Source organism: Pleurodeles waltl, chromosome 2_2 (genome assembly GCF_031143425.1).
Source record: "Pleurodeles waltl isolate 20211129_DDA chromosome 2_2, aPleWal1.hap1.20221129, whole genome shotgun sequence".
Taxonomy (NCBI): domain Eukaryota; kingdom Metazoa; phylum Chordata; class Amphibia; order Caudata; family Salamandridae; genus Pleurodeles; species Pleurodeles waltl.
In genome coordinates this window covers 268572891-268584781 of record NC_090439.1, presented here as the reverse complement: position 1 = coordinate 268584781, position 11891 = coordinate 268572891, and positions in this window count along the sequence as shown.

The window sequence follows — 11891 nt, the reverse complement described above, 5'->3', positions numbered from 1 at the left end:
GGATTTCTGATTCTAGTCTGCCTGTTCCTGAAAGCTGGAGAGATGGTGATTTTAGCACTGCAAACCCTTTGTTGATGTCATTTGCAGGGAAAAACAGATGTTTTCTTCTGCAGCACTTCTTTTGCCATTGTTCACAAGAAACCCACATTTTACCTTTTGGCTAATTACTCAGTCCCCACCAGCAGAATCCACAAACCCTGGGTGCCTTTAGAATTCCCAGGGTGTTGAAAAAAAGGACGCAAATTTGGCATGGGTAGCTTATGTGGACAAAAAGTTATGGGGGTCTAAGCGCAATCTATTCCAAATAGCCAAAACAAAGGTAGCACCGGGGTGAGGGGTAAGGCTTAGCAGTGAAGAGGTTAAACTTGGCATCCTTTGTGTGGTTCCCCCTAACCTTTTGCCCTCTGACCTACTGCTTCCCTGACTCATTTGTGCTAGCTTTTAGGATTCTGGGCACTTTACCATTGCTGACCAATGCTAAAGTGCAGGTGCTCTATACTCTAAACATGGTAACATTGTCTTCTCTGCAATTGTAATATTTAACTTACTTATATTTCCCAGTACATTGCATTATATATACTCAGGGCCTGTAAATTAAGTGGTACTAGTACGCTTGCAGCACTGATTGTGCCATCCACTACAACAGCCTTTCAAACATGTCTCAGGCCAGCCACTGCAGAGCCTGCATATGCAGTTTTAAAATGCTGGTACAACCTGGCATGTGTTCCCGTTTGACAGGCTCAATCCTTCCTTTCTATTACATATAAGTCACCCTTAAGGTAGGCCCTAGTTCACCCCAATGGCAGGGAGCAGTGTTTTTAAAAGGATGGGCATGTACTTTTAAGTTCAACATGTACTGGGAGTCAAAAACTGCAAAATTTATTTTTCACTACTGGAAGGCCTATCTCTTCCATGTTTTAACATTGGGATCACCTTGAGGCATCCTGTAAGTGTACTGTTCAATTGGAAAAAGATAGAAATATGAAGTTTGTTGTCTGTGGGTTCACAATTGATAATCACAACGTATGGTGAAGTCAGATTTCAAACTGCATGTCTGAAAATGGCACTTTTAGAAAGTTGGCATTTTCTTACTTTAACCATTCGGTGCCTTTGCCTGTCTCTGAATACACGTCTGGGGGAGATGACAGCTGGGCTCAGTGCATTCCCTCTAGAAAGTTACACACAAAAAAGGAACTTGGGTGTGACATATTCATCCTGATAGCACATCACCAGGCAAATGTGTCCTCCTGGGCTAGATGGGTGGGAGGACACATCTGAATAGGGCTATGCCTCGCCTCACACAACGGGCTGCTTAACCCCCTGTAGAGAGGGGAAGGAAGGGAAGGGACCTTGTGATCTTCAAAGGCCTCCTTGACGTCTCGTCCACTTCAAAGGCACATTTGGTATAAGTACTGGACCCTAAACCTCACTAGATCAGAACTCTGCTGGAGCCAAGGACATTCTGCAGGAAGAAGGACTGCTGTGCCCCCAGGAGGGACTGTCATTCTTTAACTTTGTTGGCCTACGGTTTGCTCGGTGTTGTGCTGTAGGAGAGGGCTGTCACTTTGCTACATGCTTTGCTGTGTTGGCCTGTTGCTTCTTGCCTGGAGTGAGAAGGACTGGATCTGTTCTCTACATCCTTGAACCCAATCCTTGAACCCAACATTCTCCAAGACTGCCTGTAACTCTCCCTGGTCCTGCTGGACAATGCCATCTGTGAGTCCTACTGTTGCCTGTGGTACCCCCTCCAGTCCTGTGCCTCAGGAGTGTGATCTGCAGCTAATTACTGCAAAAACTGATGCATCGCCTCAAATGCAGAAGTTTTACTGCATTACTCCTGCATCACTCACACCAACTCAACAGCTGCTCGATGACAGTGGGCCCACTGCCAGTGTGGTCCAATGACGATGCTCTGCGTAACTTGCATGTCATTCACTTCAGTGACCCAACTGTGTTGAAAATACAGCCACACTGAACCTTCAATGTTGTTGCTTTGCTCCATCAAACATAATGTTTCAGGCGACCCTGCGTGGGTTCTGTTTCTGCCCTACCCTCCATCATGGTTGGCCTGAGTTTTAGATTTGCAGCAACCCTTCACAACCTCAACCTCAAGTAACCTTCTGATTGCTAGTGACTTCTAAGCATGGTTTTCATTTTTAATCTTTAAAAATTCATATCTAAAATTCTACTTATTGGATTTTTGTTGTTTTGGTCTTGTTTTACTCAGATAGATATTCTCTAGTGTTTCTAAACTGGTGTGGTGTCTTTTTGTGGTGTCTTTCACAGTCTTTCACAGTGTTACTATAATTAATTGTTGCACAAATCCTTTACACATTGCCTCTTAAGTTAAGCCTGGTTGTTCTATGTCAAGCTACCAGAGGGTGAGCACAGGATAATTTAGGGAGTGTTACTGACGTACCTTGACTAGGACCGTGGTCCCTACTTAGACAGGGTGTATACATCTGCCAACTAGAGACCACATTTTTAAACAAGTTTGGGTTTACAGTAGTTTATTGACCTGGTGCAAATATTTTAGTCAGGTTTATTTCATTCATACTACAAGGAGATGGAAACACACTCTATGTGGAGTTTTCTCTCCAATCATTCTTATTGGCCATTTGGATATTCCGTGGGTACTTGCAAACATTATTCCAAGGTGCAAAAGTGATGGTCTATGACATGGCCAAGTGCCACATTGATGCCAGCTGGGTGAGGATTGGTCATGATGAAAGCTGGGCATAGGGGATGTGAATACATATGTGGTGTGTACAGTGAGCCATGGAGTCACATTAAGGGTAAAATCATACCCTTCCTATGTCTTTGTCTCCTTAATTGCCATTATGTGATGGAGGTAGACAAGCCACAGAAGGCTCAATTCAGATGGCTGACTCTGGCTTAGCTCAAGACTCTCTTGGATTGCCCAGTTCAAAACAAACTGAGCCCTTCCTGTGGCACCTGTCTGCCACCCATGCTCTATCCTTATGCACCAAGAATTAAAAGACGAAGGGGCAGATTTAAGGGCCACTAGTGCCCCCTTAGTGCCGCCATGGTGTCATTTTGTTTTAGGCTAAAGCTGCGCTAAAGTGCCATTTTTCCCACACCATATTTACAAACTGGAGAAATGCGTGCATTGCACCACTTCGTAAAACCTTGTGCCACATTAATCCTGCTCCACGCATCATGTACGCAAGGGACGCGTTCCCCATTAGGGAGGCCGAAAAAATGGCACAAGGAAATCTAAAACATTTCCTTACGTTATTTATTTCAGCACTTTTAACAACTGCTCAGAGCAAGCATTCAAAAGGGGCTTCCTTTATTTATAATGGGCACCTATGTATTCTGCAGGAGTAGCACCAACATTTTGGTGCTACTCCTGCAGAGTACATTAATAAGGTAACAAAATGCCAATGCCCCCTACCCTGCGCCATGGTGCGCCATATTTTAAATACGGTGCACACATGGTGGTGGTAGAAGGGCGCTAAGGGGTGCATGGAAAGTGGCACTGCGCTAGATACAGTGCCACTTTTCTTAAATATGCCGCTAAGGGCCTCATTATGAGGCTGGCGGGTCTCTCCGTGAAGAGGAGACTGCTGCAGAGCTAGTGGCCTAACCCCCCCAGGCCAATTATGAGGTTTCCACCAGGATGACTGGCAGAAAACTGAGATTTCTGCCAGTCAGCCCAGCTGAAACATGCAGCAGCATTGTCCTCGGCACCTCATGGGCACTGAGGCCCTTCGGATACACATAGTCTGCCATAGCAGACAGTGTGTATTCCAAGGGTGCTGGGCAGGGGGGGATGCACTGCCTATGCTACCTGCAGTGGCCCCTAGCACTCTGTTTCTACCAGCCTTTCCCTGGCAGGGTCTTCACCATGAAAAAGCTAGTGGAAACAGAAGTCATGATCAGCACGGCGGCACTGAGTTCAGCACTGTCATGGCTGACAATGAGTCCACCTGTCGACAGCCCGTCGGGAACCTTGTCCCCAGGGGTGGTAGCAGTCCTCTGCAGTCGGACTGCCTGGGTCATAATGTGGCAGTCGGACCACCTGGAGTGCGGTGGTTTGACCATCACCACGGAGCTGGCTGTCTCCAGACAGCCAGCCTTGTAATGAAGGCCTAAGCCTTAACTTTTGAGGTGAATTGTGATGGGAAATCAGAGACCCAATTAAAGGCTGAATTACACACTATGAAACCAGATATTTGGTTTAAATCTGGCTTCCCCGTTTGATCAAATAGTGTGATCATAGACAATTGTTTTATTTCATTTTGCTTCCTTTTTCTTTATTATCAGTTATGAGAGCACCTTGAAATACATGAATTTAAGATGTGCACTATACAGACTTTATACTGTAATAAACCGTAAGCATGACTACTAGAATTCTCCAATTCTGTGGCTGCACTGTTTTCTGCATAGTTGCAGATTTGCAGCATTTGCCACATAATCCATCAACAGCTGCATAAGCTGCAGATTTAAAAAAAAAATATTTCTGGGTCAGATGGATCATTTGTACTAATACTAATAAGGTGACATCTTCGCCCAGACAGACTTTAATGTTCCAAGTATATTAACAACTTAGAAAAAATGCACAGGGTGCCCATGACAACTTTTCTGCCTCTTGCTTCACTAATGGGATTTTGAGATCAGGGCACAGGAGGCATAAATGCTTCTAAGTTCATGTTTAAAAACTATCACTTCTAATACATGTCTCGCAATGCAGTAATATAATGTGATGTACTAAAGTGAAATGATTCTGCATGTTAATGGAATCAAATTTCTTTAAAATTCAAAAATGAGTATCAGATTTTTATACATTTATTGCAGGTTGTCTTTAAAAATGAATGTGTGCCTAAGGATAAGTGCTGGGGGCACCTCATTTTCCTTTACTTTAGTTAATGTGTAAATATTTCTAAAGATTGGTGTGGTGTCAAGTAAACAGTGGCCCAGTACATCTGTTCACCAGGGGGCCACATGCAATTGTCAGGAAGGCCTCAAGTAGCCCCTGGTCCGTACTTTGAGTATACCCTGTGTATCGAATGTCATTCCACAACACTGTGGCACTGCCAAATTCCATTTCATGCCAACAAAATGCCAAAGTCTAACAGTAAACAACAAAAACAGCTACTAGGGCATGTCATCCAGGTGAGCATCTTGCATTACAGCAATCTGAGCCCTGAATGAAAGAGTCAATATTAAATGTACTGAATCAGGAACATGTACATCAGTCTATACCTGTTCTATATATGACCAGGTGGCTTTGCAGCAAGGCTAATAAGCCGAGGGGAGATCGTTGTAAACCACTGCAGATAGCTAAAGAATAGATATCATGCTACTAATTTCAATATCTATGGTAGAAAATAACTATCATATTTTCATTGGAATTTGACATATAAGGCAACATGAAAACATGGCTAAAAATATTGTTTTTGAATTAGAATGATCTACCGCAGATTTAACTCTAAACTTGTGGCAATTTCGTCTACGGTTTATCTTTCATACAATTCTATTTTAGGTGCCTTTTGTTTAATGTACCTTAATATCCAAGCCCCAATTCAAGAAGTAGTGGAACTGATATCTTTTGTAGTGAGTGATGGTTAGAAAATTGCATAACTGGCAAACCAACATATACATACACAACATACTACACAATGAGATCAGAGACCATCTCAACTCACAACTGTAAACAATGAATTGCAATGGCACATGAATGAAGTCAATTTATTAGCCCAGCCATGGAACAACCACGCACACAACAGTGCATCAGGTGAGAAAACATTCCACATTCTGCAATCTGTACAGATGCAAGCTGGCCAAATGGCCTTGCCACTCTGTAGGCACAGGAGAAGGATACAGCCAGTTGATGACGCACATGGACCCACAAAATGTTCTCAGACCATCTTTTAGCTGCAAGTCAGCTGCAAATGGAACCCATTCCAACTCTAGGGAGACCACACCAGTTTTTGTCTGCACAGATACACTGATACATTGGTACACAGTTGCATTCCGTAGTCTGAACCCAAGATGATGTACTGTCCTAACAGATCTCATAATCATAAGATACACATACACCGACATATGCCAAAAATGGAAGAACCCTCTTTTACTGAAAGACAAATGTTTATTTCATTTTGTTAAAGTTATGTAACATTTAAAAAATAAACTAGTATTTAAATTATTTAGATATTTCATAAACATTTATTTTGAATAGATAATGCACTGTAATATTTTTTTATTTTCTATGTCTTCAAGTAGAAATTATTATGTTGAAATATTTTACTTTTATAGTAGACATTAAAAACTTGAATTTTTTAATGGTAAACGTTAATAATTTGTCCTATGTTTTCTCATAGGGAAATCTTCAGTGAGGTGACAGAGATCTCCACTTAGCGGTGACAATTTAATAGTATTAACTTAACACTTGTACATTGAAATGAGGGATGGAGAAATCGAAGTCACTTAGGCACTTAGGTGTAAATCTAAACTTAGAAATGGTGAATAGCGAAGAAGTTTGGAGTTACACTTAAGTGCAGAAGTAGATTTACATGAAAACAAAACTCAATGTGTAGATTTATTTTTTTGAATATGGCTCATTAAATTGAAACTTGAAATTTGATCCAACAGTCAGAGCATTGATGTCAACACTGCCTTGATAAAAATTCTCTGTAGGATATGAGACTATCCTATTAGGAAAATTTTGCTTTCAAACCGTATGTCACTTTCTTTTTAACAGTGTTATTCTCTGTTGTAATAACCAGCAGCATATCTAAACACATTATTTCTTTATTGTTTAGTCAGAATAAAATATCCATTCACAAAGAAAAATATAATTAACATTTTCATCACATTTAAAATTTACATTTTAAAACTAAAAACATTGATTTCAACCATATACCATTAGAAGTCATCACATACAATCGAAGATATCTAAGATATGAACAATAAAAAAATATTACTTGATAATAAGATCCAACATTATGTTTGTGTAATTGCATAAGCCAGTGTTTCCTAAATTGTGGATCATTACCCGTGGTGTGGTGCCAGCCGATTTTTGGTGGGTCACAACAGCCAAAGCAATAAATAGAGAAGCATCTAAATCATACATTTGCCACGTTTGCTGCCTTTTCAAGACAGAGGTCAAATATCAGGCTATGTCTTCTGACAAATTACTGTTTATCTTTAACATGGCAATTAGTATCTACAGACTCCTCTCATTTTGTAGTCAGAGAAAGAGAATTTGAGTGAATGATATGACTATCTTGCTGTGATACAGTGAGCGTAAAAGGAAAGGCTGTAATATATATTTTTTGTAATACGCAGCAAAATGTAAATACCCTCAAAATGTGAACCTTATACAACCAGCATTATGAAAGCACATACAAAGCACTTTTTTGTACTTCTGAAGTGTAATGGAAACAAAAAGAAAAACAAACCAATTCCCTTTACTTGGTGATGCACTAATGATAATAAATGTTCACTGAAATACAATTTCCACACATTATCATTTGTATAACAGTATATTTGTATCAGTAAAACTGTATGCTTGTGCAAATTTAATGTACAGTTCAATGGAAAATGTGCTCTGTGAAAATGACAGTATGCTACCACACAATGCTTCAGTTAAATTTAAAAAATGCCTGCTTGTGTCCTACTGGTCCGTGTATTGGAGCGGGACCAGGAAACATAAGACCTCAGAAATTCCAATCCTTTCCTTATTGTTGCTTAGACAAGAGTGCAAATAGTAAATTAACCTCTCCTAAGTCCAACCCTAACTTAGAATGAATGAGAATAATAATTGTACCCACTCTGAAGTTAAGCTGTTTTCCTACTGTTGTTTAGACTAGTAAATCTAACTTCCTACAAATGCCTTCCCTATTGTTGAATAAGTTGAAGTGGGAATAGTAAATCAAACCCTTCCAAACTCAACAGTTTCCTTAATGGTGGTTAGAGTGGATTTAAATTATCTTTTATATTGTTGTTTATTTGTATTTGTTTTTTGTTTTAGAAAAATTATTTTTAAATTGTTTTGATAGTTGCATTACTTTCATTCACACTATTTATATATAAATATAATTTTTAATGTATTCTGTTTTATATATATATATATAATATATATATATATATATATATATACATATATATATATATATATATATATATACATATATATATATATATATATATATATATATATATATATATATATATATGAATTATATAGATAAATAAATCTATTTATTTAACATTATATTATTTTTGACTAATTAACTATATTAAAGTCGATATTTATTCAACAAAATATATCCTTATTGGTTTTTGGTCGCTATTCTCTTCCACATAATTTTTAACACAATATTTTGGTTGCTCCAATTATAAGTATAGCGACGCTATATTATGCCAAACAACATTTTGACGCAATATTTGTTTTTCGCAATATTTTGTTTATTACATTCTGTCAGACAACCACTGAACCTCAGTTCTGTTTTTTAATGGTTTTCCTCAGTGATAGGAATGGTCATGCTTACTGATACATCAGTAATAGCATCAGTGATAATGTCCATGCATGACGTTTAGTGGTCATTCAAAATCAAGATGAGCATATGACTCTGGTGTTCGTTAATTATGAACAATGATCATCCAGGATACAATTAACTGGAAGCTTTAATGTCTCTAAAGCAGCACCCAGATTCTGACAGCAGTCTCCATTCAAAATGTCTCTCTACTTGCTTCTAAATGTGTGATATGCGTGTTCAGGACACCATTACCAACATTCCATTGATTAGTGTTCCCGTTTACATTTATGTTGATGTTATAAACAAATTGTCTATACAGCATTAATAAATCTACTAAGTGATTATATAATGACTTCATTCTCAATAGGCCTGGGTGGAGAGCTAGCGGGGGTGTTATCAAACTGGAAGAGGTGAGAGAAGTTTCTATGGATATGAAATATGTTATTTATATTTATTAGTTGAAACACCAACAGGTGTTCCATATCCAGAGACGCAAAAATAGAATAGATGTTTGTGAGTATATCCTACTTATCTGCTTACTGGGAAAAGCAAGGGCAATGACTCTGGACAATTAATCGGACTACAACTTCCATGCACTTGCATATTGCATTTCATTTTGATGAAGATAAGACATCACCACATCCCTGCGCTCATCGTGGGAGGAACTGCCTTCTAATAACGAGGTCTAGCCTGCCACCATTAGATGAGATGGAGCCTATAGGAGAAAAGGGAAAGCTAGATATGCGGGTTACATGACACCGCCTGAGGACATAAGTTACAAATATTCTGGCTGTATTCCTACTCTTTTCAGCTCACATATGGCACTTGCTAATTCTCTCTATTGGTCTTTCCTATGTTTCTACCTATTTTTGACGTGTTTGGCATCACAATTACTTAACAACGGATTGTGACTAGAGGGGCATGCCTCCTCTCCTTCCATGTTGTCTTAAAAAATGCCCAAATCGGGTAAGAACAATGTTTTTCACTTGTATGTTTCTCAAAATTGTGTCTGTGTTTTTGTTTATACTTACTACTGTTATGGTCATCAGACCATGATCTAGGCACCTATCATTGTGATTTATCACAGCATGTTGCCAATGTGGACAGCAAAAAGGTGTCACAGATTGTCCTCCTGACTTAGAGAGTTAGACCGAAAACAGATTCCAGGGCATGGCTGTTGTCCTGCAGTCTATTGTTTTAAAACACTTTTAATTTCCAGTTAAATGTGTTCAGACACTTAGGATTTTGAGGACTCTTAGGACACTGCATTAAGAACTATAAGTCCCAGAACACCTAAAGACAGAAAGAGAAGGCAAAAGAGAAGGAGAGTCCTTCCTTTCATCAAGCACTGTAAAGCATTTTCACCTCCCCAACTGCACAGGACCCTTAGGTCGCTGCACAAGGGAATATCAGTTCCAGAAAATCTGAAGCCAGAAGGAGGAGGGAAGAGTATGTAGGCCCATTCATCCTCCTAGTACTGTGAAGCACCATAACTTGCCCTGCTGCATGGGATGGGCACAAGCCATGTCTGGATGAGGCCAGGATAAGGCAATGCAGGGCCATCGCCCTGATTTGGTTTTTCTTACATTCAGCAATATCTGCAGACATCTGGGTTCATAAAGGTACTGTGAAATTCAATCCTACAATGAGAAATCTAACTGTTTATCTGGGTCCTTGTTTTTAAGAAACTTTTTTAGAATTTTGTTGGTGCTCAGGTTGCTTTTTTTGCAAAGATTTTGCAGGACTTCAGCTTGTCTCTTACCTTTTGTGTACTGGCTTAATCTCCTCATGTGGCCTGGCAGGGTAGACTGCAATTGTATCGATAAATTATTTGTACCAATCATGGTAAAGAGAAGAGCTACTGGCAACTTCATTGACTCTTCTAATTCTAAAATACGCAGCAAGCATAATGTAAAGAACTGTATGATCGATGATACCAATACCTTGGTAAAGGAAGTGGAAATTATGTTAAATGAAAAAGGTTCTATGAAAGACGTTACAAATATCGGGAAAAATATGGCAAAAGACACAGCAACCTTCTGTGAACAAAAAGGCTTACAGGCGCATTCCATTACATCAAAGCCACAGGAAGTTGAGAAGTGGGTTCCCAACCTGGTCACTCCTGTAGCAAATAGTAGCACTAATGTATAGCAGCATGTGTCCACGTTGTTACGAATATTGTGTGTTCCAATATATTTGAGACCCCTCAGTTTGATGAACATAAAGAACTGGTAGACGCTACTCTAATTAATGGTTCAATAAACGAATTACTCTGGGGAAACTTTGTGTGGTCCCTTAATTAATATCCCAAAATTATTATCCTGATAGAGGTTAGTGACTTGGGGCCATATGTACAAACACATTTTCCCATAGAAACAGAATGGGAAAACCCCTTTGATACATCTGACCATTGATTCGGGCACTAAGAGCAGCAACTAATGATCTAAGACAAGCGGTGAACATGCTTACTGACTCTCTATGTAAAAATACCACAGTAGGCCTTGGAAATTAACCACAACAGCCAATGCAGTCTATACCATTAAGAGAGTAGATTGCCCCATCTGGAACTCTGAGATACAATGATGAAACAGTAACCCAAAACTTGGGGACTTTACTTACGGCTAAAAGTGAAAAGCACCCTGGGTTGGTAATAGATTCAGTTGCTGGATCTGCGTTCCTGGTCGTAAATTGCAAGAGGAGGAACACCTCTCATATCTTGTAGCAGAAGAGCAAAAATGTGAATTGCATCACATGTAATCCATAACTATCCCCATAACCAAGCAAGAGTAAAACATTAAATTACCTGTAAAAACTGTGCCTTGATAGCATTATTATTAACTCTCAAGTGTGCTATAGGTTTGCACTATGCAATAAGAAATTTGTTTTCATGACACAAGTTCCTAAAACAGTTGTATGGCAGCTACGAAAGTTATATATCCTTAAAGTATAAAGCTGTCCATTGGAAATGTCTGACATTGTTAGTCAATTAGTTATTTGGACGTTGTTTTGATTGGGCACCATACATTTCCTTCTGAAAGATGTGATATTATTGAGGTAAACCTAGTCAACATAGGTCTTGCCCAGGGGTTAATTAGGCTTGATCTTTGGACCCCTCCTCCTGTGGGCTCAGAGATCCTGTTTAAACTAGGACCTCCCAAAGGTACAAACATTGTGAGTCAACAGGATCATAATTTCAAAGATTACAAATGGAATTTGTGCCCAGATTCTGAAATTCAAGGACTTGACTCTCTAGTGGAATAGATCATTCTCAGGGGATCCTGTAGAACCTCTTAGTAAAAATGCAACTTTGACCATTGCCTCTACTACCCTAAGAGCCATATGCAAGTGTTTTGCGAAGAGAGGTTCTATTAGGAGGGATAGGAA